Genomic DNA, 12,567 nt, shown 5'->3' on the forward strand with positions numbered 1-12,567 from the left:
ACATTATAGATATTACACATGGCATTTATGAGAAAGAGGACTGTCCTCCTATACTAGATAACATTTGCCAAGCTCTAGAGGCAATGTTCTAGGGGAACATATTATGTGACTTGTTGCCTTGGTGAAATTATTCAGGTAAGAAAGTTATTTTACAGAAAATTCATTCAGAGCTGCATCATTTAAAAGCCTATCCAAATGCTTCATCCTTCCACAAAAATTCCAAAATATACCATTATTCACGAAAACAGTGACTGACATGCTCATGTTTTCATAGCAAAGAAGAACAAAGTCTTTTCCTTCATATTTGCAAAAACTAAATGTATTTTCACCATTACTTAGATATCTCCCACATGTGCACATGCACATACACACACACAACTAGATTTGTAATACCAATGACCAAGCTTAGGTGAGTCATCTTGGAAGGGTCTGTGAAACACTCAACTTCTATGGAAACTATATGTATCAAAGTTCCAATAATTTATCATGTATAGTTATATAATACATGATTGGCATTACTGAACTAGAGAAGTATCTCTACTTGTTAACAAGAAAGACATTTTCCACATCATACTGACTATATGAACAGATGAACTCTAAAATCTACTTCTCCTCTCTCTCAAGTCTGGGGATTGAAGACATGAAGGCTTTATCCTCAAATGTAAGAGATTTAAAAGATGCTTTTTCTGGTTTTTAGGGATTTTTTAGGTCTTATGAAACATTTGTTTATTCCTTATTTCTTTTGGTACATCTATACTGAGGCATATTAAGCCTGGTACAGGGACAAAAAAAAAACTGATATACAACAAAAAATTTTCTAACAATGCAAGTAACAGGATAAGATGAGAGAGGAAACTGCTTAAATTTGGGAAAAATTAATGATTCACAAAAATTAAACTTAAGGGATATGGATAATTTTTATTATTACTTTAATCATATATAACAAGCTATTCAGATTCCTGACTTGTCAAGGAAACCAGAATTAAACTGAAAGCTGTGGTTCCTGACATTTTCTAGATGGTCAACGTTATCAATTTTTTTTTTAAACTGTATTCTATTTATTGGATTGATTAGCCAGACTGAACTGAAACTTTCGTTAATGTTTTATTTGATAACCTGATTTGAATTCAGGTAGAGGTATCTGTACACGTGCACAAATGCATGTGTTTTTTATGCACATGGAAGTTGAAGTCTATATCTCTGAAAGGTACAAGAATATACCAACAGTGCTCAGAAGTATACACTTAACAATTGAACATAACTGCTTTGAAATTGTATGAGTTGCTGGATATTTCATTAAAATATCTCAGAAAAATAGTTAGAACAGTGTCTTAATTAAGGTACTATTCTTGTTTTACTTGAGAAATAGCAGCTTTGTAGTCTGTCTTAGGTTGTCTTGCCATTACTATTTCAGAGCATTTCCAAAAACGGAAAAGGGAGGGAAGGTGGAATCAGTGCTTACTCATTATAAACATACCTCAGTTGTTTTCACTAAAATTGGAGGGTTAACCCATTTCATAATGGATTAGTTTGACTTCTAGGATGAGTGCACTGAAGATAAATCAATGCTATCAGAACTGACTGTAGAGCTCTTGCTAAAATAAATAATAAGTACAAAAATAAGACTCAACCTCAGGACCTTAATGTTCTTAACCTATCTACCTTAACTTCATGAGCCTTCAGGTTGACAACATACGAGGAGAGAACAAATATCAAATTATTTAGCATCAATCTCTTCTACCACCATGAATAAAGTACATTCAAACCAAGCTACCTATTAAAATAAAAGGATAACATGCTGAATCCTTTTATGGATAACAGCCTTTTCGTGGTGAAGAGGCTTGCATAACTAAATGAAACTATGAGCCAGGCTGTGCAGGATCACCCAAGAAGGATGGATCATAGTGGAGAGTTCTGACAAAATGTGGTCCACTTGAGGAAGGAATGGAAAACCACTCTAGTATTCTTGTCTCAAGAACATGATGAACGGTTTTTATGCAAAAAGATATGACACTGGAAGTTGAGCTCATCAGGTCGGAAGGTGTCCAGCATGCTACTGGGAAAGAGAAGAGAAGTAGCTCTGGAGAGACTGAAGAGTCTGGGCCAAAACAGAAACGATGCTCGGTCACAAATGTGTCTGGTGATGAAAGTAAAGTCCGATGCTATAAAAAACAATATTGCAAAGGAATTTGGAATATTAGGTCCATGAAAGTGAAAGTCGCTCAGTCATGTACGATTCTTTGCAACCCCATGGACTATACAGTCCATGGAAATCTCCAGGCCAGAATACTGGAGTGGGTAGCCTTTCCCTTCTCCAGGAGATCTTCCCAACCCAGGGATTGAACCCAGGTCTCCTGCATTGCAGGCAGATTCTTTACCAGTTAAGCCACAAGGGAAGCCCAAGAATACTGGAGTGGGTAGCCTATCCCTTCTCCAGGGGATCTTTCCGACCCAGGAACTGAACTGGGGTCTCCTGCATTGCAGGCAGATTCTTTATCAACTGAGCTATCAGTGAAGCCTAGGTCCATGAAGGTAAATTGGGTGTGGGCAAGCAGGAGAATCGACATCTTAGCAATCAATTAGCTAAAATGGATGGAAATAGGCAAACAATTCAGATGACCATTATATCTACTACGGTGTACAAGAATCCCACAGAAGAAATGGAGTAGCTCTCACAGTCAACAAAACAGTCTAACAGAATGACAGACTCAAAAATGACAGAATGATCTTGGTTCATTTCCAAGGCAAACCATACAGCATTTATAGTAATCCAAGTCTATGACCCAATCACTAATGCTGAAGAGGCTGAACATTTCTATGAAGACTTCCAAGACCTTCTAAAACTAACACCAAAAGAAAAAGATGTCTTTTTCATCAGAGGGGATTCGAATGCAAAAGTAAGAAGTCAAGATATACCTGGAGTAACAGACAAGTTTGCCATTGGAGCACTGCAAAGGTTAATGGAGTTTTGCCAAGAGAACACACTGGTCACAGCAAACACCCTCTTCCAACGACACAAGAGACAACTCTACATATGGACATCATCAGATGGTCAATACTGAATTCAGATTTATTATATTCTTTGCAGCTGAAGATGTAGAAGCACTATACAGTCAGATAAAACAATACCTGGAGCTGACTGTGGCTTAGATCATCAGCTCCTTATTGAAAAATTCAGACTAAATTGAAGAAACTAGGGAAAACCACTAGGCCATTCAGGTATGACCTAAGTCAAATCCCTTATAATTAAACAGTGGAATTAAAGAAAAGATTCAAGGGATTAGATCTGGTAGTCAGAGTGCCTGAAGAACTATGGACAGAGGTTGATAACATTGTACAAGAAGTAGTGACCAAAACCATCTCAAAGAAAAAGGAAAGAAAAAGGCAAAGTGGTTTTACAAATAAGGTAAAGAGGCTTTACAAAGAGCTGAGAAAAGAAGAGAAGCGAAAGGTAATAGAGAAAGGGAAAGATATACGCATCTGAATGCAGAGTTCCAAACACTAGCAAGGAGATATTAAGAAGCCTTAAGTGAACAATGCAAAAAACAGAGGAAAATAACAATGTGAAAGACTAGAGATTTCTTCAAGAAAATTGGAGATACCAAGGGAACATTTTATGCAAGGATGGGCAAGATAAAGGACAGAAACTGTAAGGACCTAAGAGAAGCAAAAGAGATTACAAAGAGGTGGTAAAAATATACAGAAGAACTGTACAAAAAAAACGTCTTAATGACCTGGATAATCATAATGGTGTGGTCACTCCCCTAGAGCCAGACATTCTGGAGTGTGAAGTCAAGTAGGAAGCATTACTATGAAAAAAGCTAGCAGAGGTGATGGAATTCCAGCTGAGCTTTTTCAAATTCTAAAAGATGGTGCTGTTAAAGCACTGCACTCAATATGTCAGCAATCTTGGAAAACTCAACACTGACCATAGGACTGGAAAAGGTAAGTTTTCATTCCAATCTCAAAGAAGGGCAATGTCAAAGAAATATTCAAACTACTGTACAACTGCGCTCATTTCACATGCTAGCAAGGTAACACTCAAAATTCTTCAAGCTAGGCTTCAGCAATATGTGAATCAAGAACTTCTAGATGTACACACTGTTTTAGAAAAGGCAGAGGAACCAGGGATCAAATTGCCAACATACAATGGATCACAGAAAAAGCAAGGGAATTTCAGAAAAACATCTACTTCTGCTTCATTAACTATGCCAAAGCCTTTGGCTGTATTGATCACAACAAACTGTGGAAAATTCTCAAAGAGATGGGACTAGCAGACCACCTTACCTGTCTCCTGAGAAATCCTATGCAGGACATGAAGCAACAATTAGAACCAGATATGAAACAAAAGACTGGTTGAAAATTGAGAAAGGAGTACATCAAGGCTGTATACTGTCACTCTGCTCATTTAACTTTAATGCAGGGTACATCACACAAAATGCTGGACTGGATGAAGCACAAGCTGGAATCAAGATTTCTGGGAGAAATATCAACAACCTCAGATATTTAGATGAAATCAGTCTAATGGCAGAAAGCAAAGAGGAACTAAAGAGCCGCTTGATGTGGGTGAAAGTGGAGAGTGAAAAAGCTGCCTTAAAACTCAACATTCAAAAAACTAAGATCATGAAATTTGGCCCCACCACTTCATGGCAAATAGAAGGAGAAAATGTGGAAACAGAGACAGATTTTATTTTGGGGGGGCTCCAAAATTACTGCAGAGAGCGACTGCAGCCATGAAATTAAGACACCTGTTCCTTGGAAGGAAAGCTATGACAAATGTAGATAGCATATTAAAAAGCAGAGATATCACTTTGCCAACCAAAGTCCAGATAGTCAAAGCTATGGTTTTTCCAGTAGTCATGTACAGATGTGAGAGTTGGACCATAAAGAAGGCTGAGTGCCAAACAATTGATGCTTTCAAATTGCGGTGCTGGAGAAGATTCTTGAGAGTCCCTTGGACAGCAAGGAGATTAAACCAGTCAATCCTAAAGGAAATCAACCCTGAATATTCATTGGAAGGACTGATGCTGAAGCTGAAACTCCAATACTTTGGCCACCTGACTTGAAGAGATGACTCATTGGAAAAGACTGATGCTGGGAAGGATTAAAGACAGGAGGATAAGGGGGCGATAGAGGATGAGATGGTTGGATAGCATCACCAACTCAATGAACATGAGTCTGAATTTTCTCCTTCTATTTGCCATGAAGTGATGGGACTAGATTTCATGATCTTAGTATTTTGAATATTGAGTTTTAAGGTGGCTTTTTCACTCTCCTCTTTTCACCTGGGAGATAGTGAAGGACAGGAAAGCTGGCATGCTGCAGTCCATGGGGTGGCAAGAGTCAGACACAACTTAGTGACTAAATAAGTATGCTGTAAGCAGGCATAATAAATTTCTAAACTAAAACCTAATTTGGTGTGTCTGAAAAGACACATTATAAAAATCAACTTATAAAGAAATAAGCTTTTCAAATGCTTAAATATTGAAATTCTAACAAGTCAAAACATATGTATTTCTTAAAAGAAAACAACGTTAAGCCTGAGAACATAGGTTAGATATGCATATCTAAAGAAATAGGATGTTATTTTTTAAAAGTCAGCTAATTAATTTAAAAAAATAGTTCAAGTTCTGAGGCATACTGAATCACAGACTCCTCAATTATAAGCAAGCCTTTTGATAGCTTTATCGAATCAGTTCACAGTTTTATTAAACTTGCGATGATAAAACATTAAGAATTCAATCCCAGATGAGTAGTTAGGATATCAAATAAAGAAACTGTCTGGAGGAAAAACCATACAGACACAGTAATCAAATTCCCATACAGGATTAATGGATGACATGTAAGCCAAAATATGATTCATTTTATTTTAAAATTAATTACAAAAGTCCTTGATTATTTTAGAATGAATTACATATCCTTATAGTAGGTTTCCTTATGCCATAACAAAACTAAAGATAACTATGATATATTTGGTCATCAGAAATAAAACACAAGGAAAAACATGACTGTTTTGAAGAGTATATACCTGATTTTCTCCAAATCTTGATAAGTCAAATAAAATCTGCATTCATCTTCTAAACAAAATATCCAGAAACTGGCACATCATCTCCAGAGACTAGCACATCATTAGTAAACTGCACAATCTTTAAAAAATATCTAAAGACAATGGAATGAAAAGGCCCGCTTTTAAATATTTGAGAGATGAATATCAACTTACAACAAATTTTATTTCAGCAAAGTCATAAATATTTTTGCTGTCAATATGATTTGAATAATGAAGAAAAAGCATAAATATATTAAACACTGATTCAATAAAAAACTTACTTGAAAAAAATTAGCTGAAGTTTCCCCCATTTACCTATAAAGAGGGAAAAATAAAAGCAATACTGATTAGGTATAAGAATGAGTCTGGGAATCAAAGGAAGCCATGCAATATTCAAAATGAAATATGTTTTGTGTGAACTCATGCTTCAAAGTGACTATACACTATTTGCAACAATTTCAAAATGTCAATTAAAATTCAGTCAATAAACCACTTTATAGTCTTATATATGGCACTAGTAATGGTGTCAGAATACTTTTCATTAAAAGAAAAAAAACAAAAAACCTTAGAAGACACAGTCCAGTTTCTACTGCCATAGTTCTACATATTCCATTACTGTCTAAGGGTGCACCCGAGAGTAGGACTCTATTTTCCTTCCAATCTATACTTTGTGTAAGCTAAGTGAGAAGCACCTGTTAAAATTGTATGATTAATGTGGCAGATGGGTAAAAGTTTTGGGAGACATGTTCTATTTTCAGGCTAATAAAAACTCAATTATTTCAGAATCAGAATTTATTACTAGGTTTTAAAATAATCTGAAAAATGTAATGGGCATTTTGCCAGGACAAGGCTGAATTCCAAAATTAAATGTACTTAGTGTTTCATTTCATATAGCAGATTACATATCTAAAATGACTTTAGGTTGAGTTTTAAAGATAAGTAATGATAGCACATCCCAATAAATCCAAAGACATAAGGTTCAAAGTGACAATTCTCTTTTTAAATGGAAATTTACACAAAGGGTTCATTTTCCATAAGCAAGAACATACTGGGACTTCCTGGCAGTCCAGTGGTTAAGAATCACATTTCCACTTCAGTGGCGGGGTGGGTTTGATCCCTGGTTGAGGAACAAAGATTTCACATGCAAAAAAAAAAAAAAAGAATATATTTTCTTGGTTTGCTTCTTACAATTAAAACTGGAAGTAAAACTGTGGAGAATATAAATGTCTTAAAGTAACTTTTTATTTCCCAGAAAACACTCTCTTTTAGGTTACTCAGATTCTCAATATCTTAAATGACATTGTGTCTACTAAACAATATAAAAAGAAACATGAATACAATAAAGGAGAAAAGGAATGATATATCCATCTGAGTGCAGATTTCGAAAAAATAGCAAGGAGATAAGAAAGCCTTCCTAAGTGAGTAACACAAAGAAATAGAGGAAAACAATAGAATGGGAAAGGCTATAGATCTCTTAGGGCTTCCCTTGAGGCTCAGCTGGTAAAGAATTTACCTGCAATGTGGGAGGAGACCTGGGTTCAATCCCTGGGTTGGGAAGATCCCCTGGAGAAGAGAAAGGCTACCCACTCCAGTATTCTGACCTGGAGAATTCCATGGACTGCATAGTCCATGGGGTCGCAAAGAGTGACTTTCACTTTCGGAGATCTCTTCAAGAAAATTAGAGAAACCAAGGGAACATTTCATGCAAAGATGGGCACAATAAAGGACAGAAATGGTATGGACCTAACAGAAGCAGAAGATATTAAGAAGAGGTGGCAAGAATACACAGAAGAACTATACAAAAAAGATCTTCATGACCCAGATAACCACGATGGTGTGATCACTCACCTAGAACCAAAATCTTGGAGTGCGAAGTCAAGTGGCCTTAGGAAGCATCACTACAAACAAAGCTAGTGGAGGTGATGGAATTCCAGCTAAGCTATTTCAAATTCTAAAAGATGATGCTGTCAAAGTGCTGCACTCAATATGCCAGCAAATTTGGAAAACTCAGCAGTGGCCACAGGACTGGAAAAGGTCAGCTTTCATTCCAATCCTGAAGAAAGGCAATGTCAAAGAATGTTCAAACTACTGCACAATTGCACTCATGTCACATGTTAGTGAAGTAACGCTCAAAATTCTTCAAGCGAGGCTTCAACAGTACGTGAACCGAGAACTTCCAGATATTCAAGCTGTATTTAGAAAAGGCAGAGAAACCAGAGATCAAATTGCCAACATCTGATGGATCATAGAAAAGCAAGAGAATTCCAGAAAAACATCTACTTCTGCTTCATGGACTATGCTCAAACCTTTGACTGTGTGGATCACAACAAACTTTGGAAAATTCTTCAAGAGATGGGAATACCAGACAACCTTACCGGCCTCCTGAGAAATCTGGATGCAGGTCAAGAAGCAACAAATAGAACTGGTCATGGAACAAAGGACTGGTTCAAAATTGGGAAATGAGTATGTCAAGGCTGTATATTGTCACTCTGCTTATTTAACATATGCAGGGTACATCATGTGAAATGCCGGGCTGAATGAAGCACAAGTTGGAATCAAGACTGCTTGGAGAAATATCAATAACCTCAGATATGCAGATGATACCACCCATATGGCAGAAAGTGAAGAGAAACTAAAGAGCCTATTGATGAAGATGAAAGAGGAGAGTGGAAAAAGCTGGCTTAAAACTCAACATTCAAAAAACTAAGATCATGGCATCCGGTCCCATCACTTCATGGCAATGCTGGGGAAACAATGCATCGGGAAACAATGGAAACAGTGATAGATTTTATTTTCTTGGGCTCCAAAATCACTGCAGATAGTGACTGCAGCCATGAAATTAAAAGGTGCTTACCCCTTGAAAGAAAAGTTATAACAAACCTAGAGAGCATATTAAAAAGCAGAGACATTACTTTGCCAACAAAGGTCGATCTAGTCAAAGCTATGGTTTCAGGAGTCCTGTATGGATTTGAGCACTGGAGCATAAAGAAGGCTGAACGCCTAAGAATTGATGCTTTTGAACTGTGCTGTTGGAGAAGACTCTTGAGAGGCCCTTGGACTGCAAGGAGATCAAACAAGTCAGTCATACAGGAAATCAATCCTGAATATTCATTGGAAGGACTAATGTTGAAGCTGATGCTCCAACAGTTTGGCCACCTGACGCGAACAGGTGACTCATTAGAAAAGACCCTGATGCTGGGAAAGGTTGAAGGCAGGAGGAGAAGGGAATGACAGAGGATGAGATAGTTGGATGGCATCACCGATGTAAGGGCAGTTTGAGCAAGCTCTTGGAGATGGTGAAGGACAGGGAGGCCTGGTGTGCTAAAGTCCATGGCATCACAAAGAGCTGGACATGACTGAGGAACTAAACAATAATCCTTGATATAAAACACATTCTTCTTCAACTACAAATAAAGTACTCTCTCCAAGTACTAGATGCATACTTCTCAATCACTTCTAAAAATTAATAAAATTATTTTTATGCAGACTGATGATCAATAAAGATAGTAAACACACAAATGAAATGTAAAGATTAATAATGTTTTTTTCTTTTTTCTTTAAGAAATAGAGAGTGTTTAAAATCAGTTTTATTTATTTATTTGGCTGTTCTGGATCTTTAGTTAGAGCGTGCAGGATCTAGTTCCCAAGCCAGGGATCAAACCTGGGCCCCCTACATTTGGAGCCTGGAATCCTAGCCATTGGACCACCAGGGGAGTCCCAGTAGTCTGTTTTTTTTTTAATTCACACAGATTAAATTGATCTCTCCATGGACATTGAAAACTAACCACTGAACTGAAAAAACAAGGCTAGAAATGATTTATATGATATTTAATGCTTCCATTCTAAATATCATAGGTTTTAACCTGTAAAGAAAAAAAATAATACACATTCTAGACTATACTTTAAAAATTTTAGCATACTTGACCCACACATCTTGGCAACCCTTGTGAACTTAAGGACAATTGTGGTATTTAACACTGAGATGCTGAAGTACACTCAAAAATGGATGACAGTCACTTAAAATACTTCATCCATATTTAACTTTATTTCATCAGAATTGTTATAGTCTCAAATATATTTGTAACTCAAGGGAACATTGTGGCATGCTAACAAACAAAGTGCTATCATTTATTCCCACTGCTTTTTGGCAATAATGCAAATATTTTTTATGTAAAGCTTTCCAAATATTACAGATATTACAGACCTTTCATCAAGGGATTAAATATCTATACTAACCCTTAACTGTTACATGTCTCAGAAGTAATTTTTTATTTAATAAACTATTTTGTTTCCTCAATATCCAGAAATGGAAATCAATTATACTTTAGTAGCCAACTGAATATGTAACATCTATTTAATTAATATCGAGAAATTTTATGGTTTATTATAGCAATAAATATTTTGATAAGCACATATATGAGGTTCTCATGTGAATGTAATGAAATTGCTATCATTCCTAAAAAGTTTTTGCTTATTTATACCCTACTTAGAGATACCAGGAAATTATATTTTATCCAAACACCATGCACTGCAGTAATGGCATAATGAAGACATAAGACTCTCTTGGCCTAATCTGATTCTCTGCAGAGAAGATGTAGTTAGTATTTAGTAGTCTAGACAAAATATAAGGAGATTTACTTTAAAAGTGATTCTTTGTCGATACTCTTGTGAGGGCTTGGCAAATGATTTCCAGATTGACAACACAAATGTCCTAAGCTGAACCGAAGTTTACCTGATTATAACACACTGTTAAAAATGCATAATAGCCCTAACAGAAGTGCTACCAGGTTTATCAAGGGTCTATCAAAATTCATGTAAAAGCAGTATAAAGTCATTGGAGAAAAACAAAGAAAAATACTTACCAGCAAATGAATTAATAAACAGTAAAAAAACCAAAACTGAAATTAAATAAGACTTCATATTTTTGTCTCACTCTATGAATTTACATGTGAGATTAGTGATAAACCAATATTTATAATTATCACTTTAATCAAACAAAATAGATTGGTCTTATGGGCTCCCCTGATAGCTAAGTTGGTAAAGAATCTGCCTGCAATGCAGGAGACACCGGTTTGATTCCTGGGTCGGGAAGATCCCCTGTAGAAAGGAAAGGCTACCCACTCCAGTATTCTGGCCTGGAGAATTCTATGGACTGTATAGTCCACGGGGTTGCAAAGAGTCGGACATGACTGAACGACTTTCACTTTCACTATGTATTTAAAAAATCACATCAAGAGATGTTCCATGCGGACAATCAGATACAGAGATATTCACTGTCTTTGGAGAAATCATATCTTTGCCATAAAGTCACACCTCATTTATAAAATACAAATTCATTTTGGAAAAATCAAAGATGTTCCACTGTTATAAAATTAACAGTCTAAGCCTTTTATAATGTCTTTTAAGACATTAGAAAGTCCAAATTCACACCCATGCTTTGTAGTTTTAAAGCATACTCTAAAATGCAATAAGCTGAAACTCAAAACGCCAGAGATTACAGATCAACCATTAGGTCTCTAGGATTTCAGCAATTTGGTGGGAGGGAAGAGGTCCACTCTTCTATCCTTCCATTCACATACCTAACTACCCACCCACTGATTCCCTCAGTTCTTTTACCCACCTATCAGGCATTCACTTCTAACCAAACACACCCAATATTTACTGTATCCTTTGATGGAGACAGTAACATAATCCTAGTCTCTGGGGTTCAGGATTTCAAGCAGGGAAGAAAGACCAGAAAGATTAGTAGATTAAAAATCAGACTAAGAAGAGGAAAGAAATTTGAAACCACAATATGAAAAACAAAAAGTGTAGTAGAGCTTATATACATCCTGTAAGACTATGTATTCATTCTTATGCCAGCTATAACTCCATTATTCACTCAACTTTTGTATATATGAGGTTTATACTGAACATAATATAAAATGATGTGTGAAAAAAAGGATAGAATCACTCTAGGAGAACTGTTCAATTCTTTTAGAGGTAAATAAGTAAGTAAATACAATTAGAAATGGATAGAAACTTACTTAAAAACATTGTCTGTTACATTTCAATATTCACAAAACTACTTTCCACTGGAAAGGAAACCATAATAAACTATGCATGCAAAATTATAGGATTATATGGTTGAAATTGTATTCCATTTATTCCAAGTTCAAACAAGAAATACAGATCATTTAGAGTAGATGTTCATCTTATTGACCAAACATTAGCTTTAGTCCTCTTTGTATTCATTCTCCTGTAATTCACTGAAGAGTTTTGACAAAACTTAAAATTTTATTTTTCAGTATTTCTTATGTTTAAATTTCATCATGCATTAAAATCTTATTTAGACTTGTCTGGCACCAAAGGTACATTTTTCCTGGCTAATGGTATTATGCAAATACTAATCATGTTTTAAAAGTGGCCAAGAGCATATCAGTAATATACGCTGTTCTTCTCTTAAAGAAAGTTCATACTTAAAGAGATGAAACACACCTAAAGTTCCAGTGAGATGAGGAAATAAAATATTAGGTCTATAA

General features: G+C 35.9%; 1 protein-coding gene and 1 long non-coding RNA gene across 12 annotated transcripts in view; both read right to left on the reverse strand.

Moving 5' to 3' along the window:
• The window catches only part of ARL15 (ARF like GTPase 15), a 632,366-nt gene that overhangs the window by 310,084 nt on the left and 309,715 nt on the right, over nucleotides 1–12,567 (reverse strand). The gene's annotated exons all lie outside the window — the stretch shown is intronic.
• Nucleotides 1,035–8,633, reverse strand: LOC145516540 (uncharacterized). The gene is made up of 2 exons (XR_014061463.1): nucleotides 7,790–8,633; nucleotides 1,035–2,255 (listed from the first exon to the last, which is right to left on the reverse strand). It is a non-coding gene; the product is annotated as an uncharacterized LOC145516540 (long non-coding RNA).

Source organism: Giraffa tippelskirchi, chromosome 8 (assembly GCF_054371585.1).
Source record: "Giraffa tippelskirchi isolate mGirTip1 chromosome 8, T2T-mGirTip1v1.2.pri, whole genome shotgun sequence".
Lineage (NCBI taxonomy): Eukaryota > Metazoa > Chordata > Mammalia > Artiodactyla > Giraffidae > Giraffa > Giraffa tippelskirchi.